The sequence below is a fragment of the Corvus hawaiiensis genome, chromosome 26 (assembly GCF_020740725.1).
Source record: "Corvus hawaiiensis isolate bCorHaw1 chromosome 26, bCorHaw1.pri.cur, whole genome shotgun sequence".
Taxonomy (NCBI): domain Eukaryota; kingdom Metazoa; phylum Chordata; class Aves; order Passeriformes; family Corvidae; genus Corvus; species Corvus hawaiiensis.
This window is the reverse complement of record NC_063238.1, coordinates 14,064,025-14,077,643: the sequence shown is the minus strand read 5'-3', so window position 1 is coordinate 14,077,643 and position 13,619 is coordinate 14,064,025. Positions and strand designations below refer to the sequence as shown.

General features: G+C 38.5%; 1 protein-coding gene across 3 annotated transcripts in view; it reads right to left on the bottom strand.

Annotated features, from left to right (window-relative positions):
- ZFHX4 (zinc finger homeobox 4) overlaps nt 1–13,619 on the bottom strand; it is a 149,417-nt gene that overhangs the window by 133,423 nt on the left and 2,375 nt on the right. The window contains exon 1 of one of the 3 annotated variants that reach the window (XM_048287247.1): nt 13,064–13,601. The exons of the other annotated variants lie outside the window; for them this stretch is intronic. The gene's annotated coding sequence lies outside the window, so the exon portion shown is untranslated. Of the gene's footprint in view, nt 1–13,063; nt 13,602–13,619 lie in introns of those variants that run through there. 3 annotated transcript variants of the gene reach the window in all.

The following is a 13,619-nucleotide window of genomic DNA, read 5'->3' as shown; positions in this document are numbered from 1 at the left end:
ATACAGGACGTTTTTTAAACAATTTAGGTATCAATAAAGCACTTTTTTTCTAGAATATTATCATGGCAAATTTGTTTTGTATTGCCAAGATCAGCTGGGCATTTTGTTTTTATTATGCATAGTCTTTTGTCATTTTTTTGTTCTGCAAGTTAATTTGACTGCTGTGCATAAGTGAAGTGAGCAATTCAGTAATTAACTTTGGTGTTTTAAAATGTATGAACTTTAATTAGATTTCATTATAAACAAACAAATGTCAACCATAATTATAAGTTCCTTGGTTTAACCACATATTATCCCTTTTCAAACAAACTTGATGTCAGACAAATTAAAATCAAGCAGCCAGCAATTTTGAGTTGAATTTTACATGATCTGCCAGTAACCTGATTACTTTAACTTCAATATCATTACAGGAAAAGTATTTCAAGAAAAATAATTACAAGAATTCCAACAGGAGACAAGCTTAATTGTATTGATTCAAAAGATGCATGTATATAGGAACCATGCTGGAGGAATAATGTTATCTTAAATCTACAGTTACTATTAAAATTATATTGTCTGGCATGAAAAAGGCAATTTGAGATCAGTGTCTGGAAAAGCAGAGATACAAAACTAACTGAAATAATTATCTTTTCACCATTATACTTTAAGCAACAAAATATCAATGAGGAACAACTTCAAGGCATGAAGGTTTGCAGGTTTATTTACTGACTGGTGTATCTATTAGTACCAGGAACAAGTGGAGCTGTCAGGACATAATGAAGGTAAATGATTAGTTAGCACAGAGACTGAGCTCTTCTTCAATGCAATAAGAGTTAATTAAAGTTTACCACCAAACATCAACCAAAGCAGGATGTTGATCAGGTTTCAGCATTAAGTGCAAACAGACAATGGTTGGCAGCAATTAGTGCAGCTATCAAATGACATGCAATTATAATTATACATTTAAAACAGCTAAAGGCTTGTGGAAGGGAGGGAAGAATCCCATCAGCTTCTTTGACTATGTACAGTCAAAGTGCAGGAAACAGGTATCAGATATATCGCTTCAATATTGTAAATCAATAGAATTAAACAAAAAAAAAAAGGTTGTACAAGCACATTATCTGAAAAAGGACAATCCACTGTACATGAAATGGAAGAAATCTGCAGGCAACTCCTAACAAAGATAAGTACTAGTTAGATTAAATAAATTACTTTAGTGCTGCCACTCACACTGACATGCATAAACAGGGAAGTGTTTGGGGTTTAAAGACTGGTGGCTGCAGCTTTACTACACATTTTTATGCCAGACTCAAGGTTACATGGTATCTTTAGTCCCTGTGGCCACATTCACAGCATGAGAAGGCCCAGAAGGACCCTGGGCCCGAAGCCCATGACCACAAGAGCTGGTTTCACATGCTAGCTGCAAGCCTGCTGCGAGGAAGCCTGGGCTTACCAGAGGCAATTGCCTGGTACCTGAGCCACAGCCTAAGGCTCTGCCACACATCCCCTCCTCTCCTTCCCCTCCAATCAGCATGTGAGCCAGTTCTGCCTGTTCCCAAACTTATGCCCAAGTTTAGGGAAAGCAAAAGGAAGCGAGAGATTTCCACCATGGACAAACGCTGTGCATCGCACAGTAGCGATGCAGATGCACGAATAGTCCAGAGCGCAGCGCGGGCCGGTGCTGCCACCGCCATGCGCTGCTCCCGTTCAAAGGCCTTGCGGAACGGTGGCAGCAACCAGATCAGTGATACAATAGAGGCGGTAACAGTTTTCTTCTCAGTTTCCCAGTAAAACCAGAGGAAATATTATAAACTTGCATCAGCACCTTTAATAGCAACACCAAACAAAGGAAAAACTGCTCTCCGCCCAGTGCTGACAGCCTGCTGAACGCCCTCAGCATGGAGCTGGGAAGTTAAAACACCCCCAGTTCTGCAGTATCAAACACATGGGACATACAACAAAGCAGGTAAATAGCCATTATTAACTGGTGTAGGCCGACAGACAATTAGCTACACACATCCAGTATCCAGACAATTCTCAGTAACTGCTCTGTGCACTGGAGATGGAATAACTCACTCCCACTCCCTCCTCTTGGGCTGGCATAGTGCAGCTAACGGGATTACCTGTAAGCACCTACACTGTTCCACATCAGCTGAATAGGTCTGACAACTAGGATCCCCACCTCACAGAAATTAAGATCTCTTCAGCATTTTTATGGACAACACAGAGGGAAAAGCACCCTGTTCTTCCTAGGTATGTAACAGGAAGCAAGACAAAGCTTTCCAGAAGACAAGTAGCAAGTTTCCAAGAAAGCTAAGCTGTGACAAATTAAAACCTGATGATGAGAGGAGCAAAGGGGTTAGACAGTGGGATTCATTGCTGAAGGATACCACTGAAATCATGAATGTACCAAGGTTAAAAAAAAAATAATGGAAACTCACTGCCAAAATTATCCAGAGTTATTGTAATGAATGTGAACAAAACAAAACCAAAAATATAAATGGTAAGGGATATTAAATCTTGTTTTTCAGAGGTCTAAAAAATTTGCATTTGCAACCTTGCCAAGGCAGGCATATACAATAGGTTATCCATGTCTGCCTACTGTGATATTCTTCAGAAGCATTTTGCACAGACTAGTCAAAGAGAGAAAAGGCTGGCCACCACAGAATCCCAGTTTGGCAATCAGTATGTTTTTATATTATGAATTACCCCCTGAGTAAAGAAGTGTCTACAGCAGGGAGACTATCCTCATATTTTATTTGTATTAACTCATGCAAAAAGATCATCAGCATCAGTTCATATTTAAATGCGGCAATAATTTCCACTGTGTCAAATTCAGTAAACCTTCTTTTAAGATTGTAAACACCGTATTTTTTTAATGCACTTTTTTTTTTTTTATTTTAGAAGGAAACACATGTACATATGCAAAATGCATTAAGATGGGTTTTGTTAGTATGTTGGCTACCAGTTGTGATTTTCACTGGAATGTGCACACGTTCACATTGCTAAAATTATTTTAATAAAATGCTTTACTGCTTTTCATAGTTCCTGGGCTGAAGCCTAGAGCAGTTCTACAGATTTTTTTTTCCCTAACAAACCTCATTTTCCCAACTAATTCTGTTATGCTAGGGATTTGTGCACAGAGTTGGCTAATCCCAGTATTTCCCTAGAGCTGCATCTAAGCTATGGCCCACTCCCAGCACAAAAGTGTCTCCAAAAGCCCTTTCGCCCCCTTCAGCACTGATACACTCATTGGTCCTGACATTTTCACTTCAGCCATGACAAATGAGCTGATGGCTGTGATCAGATTGCACACGAGGACTGCTTTATCAAAGACGTATCATTAACTCTCATCACTGTCTTCCATTATGACTCTTTTGGTCAAATCTGTTGTGAAAATGCAAGTCAGTTTAAAAACATAACCTAAACATAGCAACAAACAAACTTCATTAAAAAGCAGGAAAGAAAACCAGACTCGGACGGGATCAGAAAGAGTCTAGCGTTAACTAAATGTTTCTCTGGGGATTTAAGTAACTGTACTCAACCTCTGCCCCAGTGCAAACATGGCAGTTGACCGTCTTCGAAAGGTCCCTTCCCCCACTGTGGACTGTGAGCACTACTTTGCCTTTTTAAGAGAAACAAAAATATAGCAGCAGCCATCAAATATGTCTAAAACCAAAGTCAACTTTTTTTCCTTTTTAGTCTCTGAATCACTTCACATTCTGTGTGTCTGCTCTTATCAAAATATGTTTCTCAAATAAATCCCTTAAAGAATATAAAATTTTCATTTGAATCACAGCCACATAATCACACTGTTTTCTGACTCACATTAAAAACACCAACATAAAGCACTGTCTGAAACGGAAATCGCTCAGCTCCCTATGAATACCACAACCTTTTCTGTCAAGTTAGAACCTAAGTTCCAGTTACATGGTTCTTGTTACATCTAGAGAGTTTACAAAGTATATATTTGTTGTAACGTATTCTAGCAATTCATCTGAGAATACACATCTAGCGGAGTCAACTGTAACACAACAGATCTTGGGAATGGAGGTCATGCTTTGAGATAAAGTGCTATTCACTTTTGGACCATGCAAGAAGCTCTTTATTCCTGTTCTTATTGGCATCAGTTCCCCCTTACCAGAGCAAGAACAAAGCCAAGTGCTCGTGTGAGGTTTATGAATAAATCAGAGGTGAGCCACTTTAAGTGCTGCCCATGATTTCCTTGTTGACAGTGAGCACTTAAACAGGCTTCTATGACCAGCAACTCCTGGCAAACCTTAATGGCTCCTAATCTGTACCCTGCTTCATTTCAGGAAAGAAATGACCTACCCCAATTTTTCTCAAGTCTTCACCTTTTGGGCAACTACTGTCCCACCTTTTTAAGAAATTCACATTTGGGAACTGTCCTGTTTCAGTGCCAAGTTTTCACATAACACACAACATAAAAATCACCATTTTCTTCCCTGAAAACAAATGACAGCTAATAAAATATTATTATGCTGTGCAGCCCAAGTAATTCCCAGACAAACCATTACACAATTCAGCGTTTGTTTAAATTGCATAGATTTTTAAATGAACCTAAAAGATATGCAGTATATTTGCCTCCGATTATTAAAATCATGTAAAAAATATGCTGAGAGCAGATTCAACCCTTCTGTACAGCTACAGCTGAAATCAGGAATGTTTATAAATCATTACCACTGACTGCGTTTTAAAAATTCAAACAGCCTCAAAATCTATTTTTAAATAATACTAACATTGAAAATCAAACAGTAAACTCTGTGCTGGGCCAAACAAATCTGGTCCAGAACATTAGAATCCAGCTGTGGCATGACACTAGGTGTTTCAGTATGTACGTCTTTGATGCACAAAACCACTCAGAGACCTATGCTGTTCAACATTAAAGCTGTATCCTGCATGGAGAATAGATTTCAACATGGAATGAAATCTTTCATTTTTAAGGACTCTTTTCCCTTCGCAACGCCTCTTCTTCCCCCCGCCCCCCCTTTTTGACATGTCACCATCTCCAGATGGCTGAATTGACTCCGTAGTAGCTGAGTTATTGTCAGGCTCCCAGTTTCTGCTATATTTAAATACTAACATTTTTTTACTCTGCTGTCTCTTGTTGCCTTTCCGCCCACTCGGGAAAAAGCTGTGATTTCAGTGAGTGTTCCCCTCGGGGCCAGGGGGCGGCTGCCTGGCAGCGCTGACCTGCCGCTGCTGGAATTGCGGCGGGTGCCTCAGCAGATGACGCTCTTCTTTGCAAGGGCCTCATCCAAACCTGAGGAAATCGATGAGGCAGCGCTGGACTTTGGAACAGGCCCCTCAGTCAAAATTGGAATCTGCAAAAATACTGGGGATACCACCCGTCAAGCGAGAGAGAAATCCATGGGCCAGACCAGTTAGGACTTAAAACTCCAGTGATGCTTTTCACTGGAACCGAAATATCTGTCCCAATGCACTAGCAGACGACTCTGTGAGAAATAATATTTTTCTTCCCTACAGAAATCAGTTGCTCCTGCTGGAAAAAGTCCCAAAGCACATTGCTTTGTTTTAGCAGAGTGATTCGTGGTTTTGTGTGCATGGGGTGGCACTTCCCACCCCAGAGATGACTGCACTGCAATGGCAAAAAAAAATTATTTTTTTTTGTGAACAGTTTGTGAAAACTCAAAGGAACTGAGAGGCTGAGAGGTGACATATATAAATAAATATTTTATTTTTGAAATGTTACATTTTCTTTAATTTAAACCCTTGGTGCTGTAAACAAAATCAATAACCATGTATCAATTAAAAAAAATAAATAAATAAAACAGAAAAGGACCTGAGTGAAACCCACAGGAATAAATTCCCTGTTTAAGGAGCTACTTTTTACTCAGAACCTTATCTTCTGGAGTATGGAAGGCATGGGAAGAATTAGGTGGTAAACAAGAAGAATCTTAATTAAAGGTGGACAGCCATGGTTTCTCAAACAGGCAAACAACCTGCATTTGAAAACGTCATGTAACACCTGGTAAATCCAAGGATTTTTTTCTCCCCTCTCTTGCTGTGAAAGCTCTGGTCCTCTGAATACCAAAAATCAAAGGACCATCCCCAACAGATAGACATAAGTAATGTTTTTGCCATGAAAAAGAGATTATTCTTATCTGTTACACTACCATCTTCTGGAACAAGTGTGGAAACAACTGGGATTACTCCAGGTTTCCATCAGTGCCCCAAACACTGGAGCACTACCAGTGACAGGTGCCTTGTCATCTCAGATTAGGTGAATTTATAAGGCAGCCTCAGTGTCAAAACAGGGAGGAGCAAGCCTTCAGCAGCAGCCTCTCACAGACCCTCAGCTCTGCTGTTACCTGGTAAAAGGAAGAGAATTGACCCCCTCAGCATCTCCGGAAAAACTCTTACTTACAGATCCTCTGGTGCCTTCCTTAAAAATGGAAATGGTAGTACAAAAAGAGAAGAGGAAAACCTTTTGAATTTGATTTTATGGGATTATTGTCAAGTGGTAACTGCAGGCCTGATTCTTTTTCCACTAATATCAAAACTATCTGTCTTGCCAGTTTAACACCCATGTTATTCCTCTAATTTCAAGGCAGTAATTATTAATTTAGTTTGGGGTGAATGGGAGAACCTAGTTCTTTAGGTTTTATGTGTCATAGGCACACATCAAGACAGGCCTTTCATATGGATTTCTTTGTTGCAGAAACAGAATGTTTGTCTATTTAAATACAGTTTTAAATGTATATCTAGTGTGCACATCGCTTGTTCTGCGGAGACTGCTGCAGCCTATATGGTAAATGTTTGTTTTCAGAGTCACCATGGTCTTTCATGTACATACAGCCTTTAGATTGTGAACTATTGACCTGAAGGACTAGAACACCTTCTTAGGAGCTGGGATAACCTATCAGATCACTGTGAGTACTAAAAGTCTGCTAGATTTGTCTGTAAAGAGAGCCCAGTTTATGTGTGTTTCCTTAAATTTTTTCTCAAAAATATAAAAAGCAAATGAAATATAATTCAGACAAATTACAATCTAAATATATATATATCTCTCCTTCTTCTTTCTTTTAACTGAAAGCCGATTCTGAGTAATGTGAACATAAAACAGAGTGATACCGCAAACTTTTATTTTGACCATATAACTTAGTTAAACCATTCCTCAGAAAATTTTTTTTAAGCAGAAAATGTAATTCCTCAACAAGTCTGCCATATTTCAGTCTGGCGCAAACTTTTCTGGTTAGTTTGGAACACGGCAAAAGTTGCAATAATAATGAAAATACTGGTATAAAACTGCTCTAGAGTGACTATATATACAAAAGGAATAGAGTGACGTATTATAGACTAAACTTCCTGTTTTTATTTATGCAAAAGAAGTTTATCTCTACAGGTCTGCAAAATCCCACTATCAATAAATGTGTTTATTAACGCTTTCAAAAACAACAACAAATCTCAACAACTACCAAACAAAACCTACTAGGTTTGTTATACCTATTCAGTAAAAGCAACTCATACATGTCTTAGTTTCTCCTATCTGTGCATCTGTTCACACAAACATATTTTGTGTTACATCTTATTCTTTAAAATCGTGAATCCTAGAATCTCAGTGTGCTGGGTTTCTGCCCATTCAGTAAGAATGCAGACATCACATAAGTTATTATTAACCCATGTGTTATCCAGTTCTACAGTGGCTGGAACTTTGCCAGAGACAACACATGGTGCTTGGTTAACAATATTTTAAAATATAAATTAATTTATTTTTTTAATTAACACATTTTTCTTATGGAAATACACTAATAAGCTCTTCCCAGAATGAAAGATATACCTAAGAATATTCCTTTCAAAGAAGTTTTAAGGAATTTCATAAAGTAAGCAGCAAAACATTCTAAAACCCCCAGAAGGTCTTTATCTTTGTTTGAAAAAAGAGAATTTTTTGTGACTATTCTTCCCAAGCAATTTCTGAATTTACAGTTTTGGTTCATTTATCCATAAGCAATCCTAATTTCTTAGAGGCATCTCCAATGTTTAAATATTATCAGACCAAGCCCAATACTGAACTAACAAGCATTTACAAACTAACAAGCATTTGCAAACTGGAAAAAATCCCCAAAACAAGTTAATATTTAGTCTGACTACCAGGAGTTTTCCACAGTAGGTCTAAATCGGTAATTTTGTTGACCTGATAAAAAAGAGAGCCTATTTAATATGCACACATACAAATAATTATTCACACTGCATTTGATTTACATATGTACAAAAGAACCACTTCCCACTTTCAAAAGTGGCTCAACACTTATGGTATTTTAACTGCCCTAATTACTGTTGAGAGAACATAATTAGAAGCACTGATCACATTGTCAACAGCTAACCAGTTGCAGCCCTGGCTGGGGGCCTGATCCTGCGCTGGCTGGAGACGAAGGAGGCCAGCACTGATGGCAGGAGGAGGCCAGGGCCCTTCTCGCCCCCTGAATCTACGGGAATCGAAATGTTTTAAACAACCTGCGTACCCTGACACAGTCACGCTGAACACCCCGCTCCTTATGTGCATGTATCAATTGCTATTTCAGTAAGCTTTCTCTGTTTTCAAAAGCGAGCGAAGAGAGTAATTTTTTCCCCAGCAAGGTTCCTATACCACTTAAACACTTAGCACTGAGTCAGAATTCATAACTTTTTCCAAAGGAGAAACAGTTTAATAATTAAAACAGATATTGACTAAACCCTGCTTCCTTGAATACCAAACTTTTATTAGATTATTATGTGTTGATGCATAATTTCCATTGGCAACTTTTAAAGTAGCTCCTTCCCTCCCTGCCGGCCCCTGTCCTCCCTCCTTCTTTCCCCCAAGCAAAGTGCTGGGAATCCTTGATACCCAATAGTCAATATTTGGTTTGCCTGTCATGTTCCTGGAGCTCCCCTCCATACAAACCTGTGTTTCTCATCCTTTCGCTGCACTACTCTTGTACGTGTTACTTCACATGATGATGTAAATTCAGGGCATCTTAGCAATTTGCTAAAACCTGAGCTTCTGCTTGTTTTCTCAAGTCTTGGACAAACATAACTTTAGGGAGAGCTGAACATAGGCATAAAGAAAGAGGAGCCTGCATTTTCATCTTCCTTTCATCTCAGTCATTCAGTCAACCATTCAGTGCCCTATTCAACAGAGCTTTTCATTATGCAAAAAAATGCTAATCCTTTTCCGATGCTTTCACACTTGTATAAACCCCCATTCCTTCGACTGAAAAGCAATTATATCAGTTTACCTTTCTGTCAAAAACAGGATTAATATTCCAATACCAGAATCTCCTTTATTTTCCTATCTTTTGCTTTAGGAAACTAGAGATTATTAGTGGCGGTATTCCTTAGAGCAAGAATACATTATTTTAAATATGATTATTTTAGCCAAAGCAAGAGGGGGGAGGGGGAGGGAGAGAAAAAACTTCAGTTGCTGCGGAAACTCTTTTCAATGACAGAACTGACCTTCCCTTTGCAGAGGCCTGAATAGAATGAGCCTCACTCTGGTCTATTAATCAGAAACAAATTATGAAAGAATGTGGCTGGACTGGTTGACACTATCCTGTCTTGGGAGACTCAGTAACAGCCTAGTAACAATGTCCTCTTCATGGGTAATGAACAGCCATGACAAATGGGGCAGAGAAACTATTTATTTGCATATGCAAATTCTCACACAAGGGAAACATGTACAAACAAGTGTCATTGTAAGGTGGATTAGGCAAACAACGCTTTCTTTTTAGGACACTCTGCAGCCCAGAACATTAGTCAGCACAATTAAACCAGTCTCCATGGAGACTAATGAAATTTCACCATGGTATGAGTTAAATTAGATAGCTAGTTATGTGTTTTCACAATCCAACTTGAAATCCATTATTGTTTCAGAACAATACAGCAATTGTGCCTGGCTGATCTTTGCCAGCTCAACAAGCTCCTAAGTTGACAATTTGCATATGTTAATATAATTAAGCACTAATTACATGAAACTTGTACATATTCACATGCACTTTCCCTGGGCGCTTCTCAGTTTGAACCTTGGCCAAGTCTTTAACCCTTTGAATGAATCTGGAGCAGCAAAGCTATGCCTTCTGGGTACAGCCCCAAGGCAGATGCAGAAAAGCTCTTCATTTATAAACACAAAGCTTAACCTGGCTTCTCATATTTCTATCAACAGGCTAGAAAACATTTTTGTATGTGGTGGGGTAGGAGAAAGGCCGAGGGGTGGAGAGAGCTGGATTGGAAGTTCTTTAGACACCCAGCTCTGATGCCCTTTTTACATATGAAAACACAAATATTTACCCACCTAACAGGTCACAAACACATGTATTGCCATTGTCACACGTCTTCAAGACCCGAATTGTCAAAAAATAGATCAGGTTTTATGTCAGTGCTCTCAGATCCACAAAAATGGGAATAAGAAAAGGAAAAAAGAGCAAGCAGTAACTAATGAGCTTTACATAAATATATGCAGAGGCAATTAAGCAGTGTTAATTACTATGACAGCAGTTAATTGAATATAATTAGATATTTTAAGCTACTGACTAAGGCATAGTTAAGATTAATTTTATTGAGATTAATTGTAAATAAGAATAGATTAACTGTGTTTTGACAGGCATAAAAAGTAGATCTGCAAATTAACTAGGAGAGCAGAAACTAGCACAAAAATCATATATTATCTTAATGTCACACCTCAGAATCATCTGCTCAATAAACATGACTTTTCAAACCCAAACAGACAGGAATCTTGAAGAAAAACAAACAGCTTGCAGAGATTAAAGAGCCTTTTGTCCTTTTTCATGTGCATTTCTTTTAGCAGACTAAATTAAGCGAGTCTGGTGTACGTTTTTAGGAAGGAACATTTCACACTGAATGGAAAAAATGTTCTATCACATATGAAATTCATGCAGCTGTGCGGAACCTAGTCCAGATGGTCTAAGACTATAAAACAACACTAAATGATAGACAGTAGGGCCTTCCCAAGATTATGTGATAAAGTCACAACCTCATATTTTGACTTAAATTTTCTGTCATGTATTGTTTCCTTCCAGATCAGATAGCTCCATTTTAATTTTTAACTGATCCTGAATATTCAATGGAAACTCTCAATAAACATTACTGATAAGCATATGAGCAGAAATCATAAAATATTTACAAAACGCCCCTCGGCTTCATTAAAACAATGCTGAATTCGAAGTGTCCTGGTTCCCCCACAATACTAAACTGTTCACACCACTTAGCTTAAATAGGTAAAAATGCCTGGTTTTAAATATGCTTCAAAAAAACACCATAACACATTCTACCAGCAGATTAATTCATGCATGCTGCTTAAGAAAATTAACAACAAGGCTGAAGAATGCTGAACAAATCACTAATAAGAAAGGAGCTTCAATTGATTTTGAAATAAATCAATAGGTGATTAACACAATATTTTTAAAGCAGTAGAATGTATATATATTATATAAGCATATATATTATATTTTCAATACCTTTTTAGCTCTTAATCGAACAAGGGCTTTACAACAGTGAGCATGTCCCTATATTGACTATCAACTTCTTTGGAATGCCTTTAGTCTTTTATAACGAAAATCCAAAAAACGGTCTGTGAAACAAGGCTACGACAAGCCATTCTGCAGTGAAAGATTTTAAATCATCCAGCCTCTTCTAATAGACTTGAGACTTATTGAGGTAGAAACCATAAAAAATGAAGAAGGGAAATTTAATCCCTGAAATATTGATTTGCACATTAATATCATATAGGCAGAGGGCAATTTGGCTTCATGGAAATGACACATTGTCGACCCTTGGTGAAGTCAGAGCCAATCTAACTGCTGAACATGTCTGAATCTCAAGAGTTATTAAGGGCTTCCCTTCTTGCCTTTATGACTTTTCTTCAGCCTACCAATGCAATCTTAAATGTATTATCTTTAAGAAATAATTGTAAAACCTCAGGGGTTTTCCAGTTAATGGAAGGGAGGCTAAACCACATCAGATTCTGAAATGCAACATTAAACCCTTGCAATCAACAAAACCACCTCAATTCTCATCCATCCAGTGCAGGATCTAATATTGTTATTAGAGATAATCAAATTTCATTGTGTAAATTTAGGCTCATGGTCAGAATGGAAGCAGTAAATTCTGCAATATTAAACAGTGATTTTTCTCAGCCCCCTTTATATGTTCTTTGATGGTGCACTATCTCCACAAATAAACCTAAACTATTCAAAAATCAAGGAACACATCTGTCGCCCTACTCTGAAAGATGCATGCAATGTCATTTGCCATCTCCACAGCTTTCCTTTAGTTTTAACTTGATCTAGCGGATAAGTTCCATTTTAGAGAATAATAAAGCAGTATCACTGCATAAACCAAACAGCAGGTACTATTACTCTGACTTACACAGATGGTTTACCTGACCTTTCTTTGTTCCTTGGGCAGGTTTCACTTTTGCAGATTTACGACTTTTCCCTCTATATTTCATTGACCCTCTATGTTCATTATCATAAAAATGAAAACTATTGAATACATGTTTATGTTGGCAAAGTCCAAAAAGCCCACAACTAAAGGATAAAGAGATGCTACAATGCACTGTGTGGATCTCTAGATCGTACACTATAAATATTCAAACACAGATAACACGAATAACTGAATAATCCTGGTGAGCCTCAGCTCTGGAGCCAGGTGCAAGAGGTTAAAACAGCTGGCTAGCCATCTTTTATTTTGTGTGCCTTCCTACCGGCTGAAACCGCAAACCCTGAAAACTAGCAGATATTCCCTCAAGGTTGATAGTCTGATTTTTTTCATTTCAACCAGTTTAGTAGGATCCCCCAGTCGAGAAAAGACAGAAACTCCTTAAATACAGGCAGTTGAATAGGAAGTGGAGCAATGATGATTAAGGCTCTTCCCCCCCACAGCCCCCAACCTTCAACCCCCCGTTTATTTCCACGATCTTCTTTGTGCACCTTCCCATCCAAATGTTTGTATTCCTTATTTCAAAGAAAAGCACTCCGGATCGTTCTGTCAGTTTTGCCAGTAAATATAAAGTAAAACAAGTGTTGATGGCACTGAGAGTGTTACATACCCAGGCTGTGTTTTTGCATTGCTCTCAATGGAAGCGATCGATGCCCATGTCACAGTCGCGTCCCAATCGCAGCCAAGTCTCTGCCTCAATCTAACCAACAACAGGCAGGGCTGCAAAGGCTTCTCACTACCTCTTCCATCCATCCACCACCAAACTAAAAATATAATGCTACATATGATCTTTTTAAACACTCCACCACCGCTCCTAAGGATCGAGCCACTGCAAATCCAGGGGAAACACGATTGCAAAAAAAAAAAAAAACACCATCAAAAAAAACCACCCTCACAGCAGCCACCCCAAAAGCACCCGAGCCCTCTCTTTCCACTCTCTCGCTCTCCTCCTGCCAACTACAAAATCCTTGATAAAACCGGAGCAAGGCTAATAAAAAGAAAATTAAAAAAAAAAAAAAAAAAGAGGAGGACGGAATGGAGCCGAGGAAATGCAACTGTCAGAAAACGGGATGGTCAGACTTCCTGAGTGAACCTGCCTGTGTCTGGCTTAATGTAAATCTCCACCATCTTCAGCCTGGGAAGTTGTCTTTTGGTTGGGCTTTTTT